General features: G+C 46.2%; 1 non-coding gene across 1 annotated transcript; it reads right to left on the bottom strand.

Moving 5' to 3' along the window:
- Window positions 1-767: 767 nt before the first annotated feature.
- Window positions 768-871, bottom strand: LOC115900123. The gene has a single exon (XR_004059803.1). It is a non-coding gene; the product is annotated as a U6 spliceosomal RNA (small nuclear RNA).
- Between the last annotated feature and the right edge of the window lie 805 nt (window positions 872-1,676).

The raw sequence follows: 1,676 nt of genomic DNA, 5'->3' as shown, positions 1-1,676 counted from the left end.
TCCGCCCGTCTCGGCCTCCCAAAGTGCTGGGATTACAGGCTTGAGCCACCGCGCCCGGCCTCACATTTTCTAATTTTTATAAAATACTTCTGTGGTTTTCTATTTTTAAATTTCTTTTTAAGGAGTGGAAAGAACAGGACAACAAGGTTGTGGAGAAGCAGCACTGACTGACTGAGTCTCTTTGGACTGGAGACCCCTGAGGGGGTGGAGAACAGACTGCAGCTGTCTGAGGTGCAAAACAGAGGAGAGCAATAGTCCCGATTGCTCGCTACCGTGAAGCACCAACAAATGTAAAACAATGGGGCCGAAAATGTTGAAGTATCTACATTGTTCGATTTAAATGAATTCAACACATTTTTAATGTATTTTTATTTTTTTAGGCACATGACCTTGCTGTGTTGCCCAGGCTGGCTTCTCTTAATTGTCAGACTCGAAAGTCTACCTTCTTTTTTATTTATTTTATTATTTTTTGAGATGGAGTCTTGCTCTGCACCCGGGCTGGAGTGCAGTGGCACGATCTCTGCTCACTGCAACCTCTGCCTCCCAGGTTTAAGTGATTCTCCAGCCTCAGCCTCCCGAGTAGCTGGGATTACAGGTGCGCACCACCATGTCCAGCTCATTTTTGTATTTTTAGTAGAGATGGGGTTCCACCTTGTTGGCCAGGCTGGTCTCGAACTCCTGACCTCAAGTGATCCACCCACCTCGGCTTCTCAAAGTGCTGGGATTACAGACGTGAGCCACTGCATGCTGCCTCTACCTTCTTTTTTAAAACAATATGGAGCTTCATGAATTTGTGTGTCATCCTTGCACAGGGACCATGCTCATCTCTGTGTCATTCCACTTTCAGTACATGTGCTGCCAAAGTGAGCACAAAAGTCCACATCCTTGGGTACTTCAAGTGTGGTGGTGTTTACAACTGACTGATCACAACCATGTAAAGATTTTTCTCTACTTCCACTGCTTCACTTGACTAGCCAAAAAAGTCTGCATTCTTAACCTCAGAACTTCAGTGTTTAAATTGCAAGTGTTCTAAATGAGGACAAACCTACCCACCACCTAATATTTTTTTTTGATGGAGCGTCACACTGGTTGACCAGGTTGGACACGATCTCAGTTCACCGCAACCTCCGCCTCCTGGGTTCATGTGATTCTCCTGCCTCAGCCTCCCGAGTATCTGGGATTACAGGCATGTGCCACCATGCCCAGCTAATTTTGTAGTTTTAGTAGAGATGGGGTTTTACAAAGTTGGTTAGGCTGGTCTTGAACTCCCGACGTCATGTGATCTGCCTGCCTCAGCCTCCCAAAGTGATGGGATTACAGACGTGAGTCACTGCACCTGGCCGAGAATGAACCCTTATTTATTTATTTATTTATTTATCTTTTAAATTTATTTATTTATTTTTTGAGACAGAGTCTCAGTCTCTGTTGCCGAGGCTGGAGTGCAGTGGCATGATCTTGGCTCACTGCAAGCTCCGCCTCCCGGTTTCACGCCATTCTCCTGCCTCAGCCTCCCGAGTAGCTGGGACTAAAGGTGCCCACCACCACACCTGGCTAACTTTTTGAATTTTTTTTTTTTTTTTTTTTTTTTTTTGAGACGGAGTCTCGCCCTGTTGCCCAGGCAGGAGTGCAGTGTTGCGATCTGGGCTCACTGTAAGCTCCGCCTCCTGGGTTCATGC

This window comes from Rhinopithecus roxellana, chromosome 10, assembly GCF_007565055.1.
Source record: "Rhinopithecus roxellana isolate Shanxi Qingling chromosome 10, ASM756505v1, whole genome shotgun sequence".
NCBI lineage: Eukaryota > Metazoa > Chordata > Mammalia > Primates > Cercopithecidae > Rhinopithecus > Rhinopithecus roxellana.
Note: the sequence above shows the minus strand (reverse complement) of the source record. Positions and strands in the feature narration are given on the sequence as shown.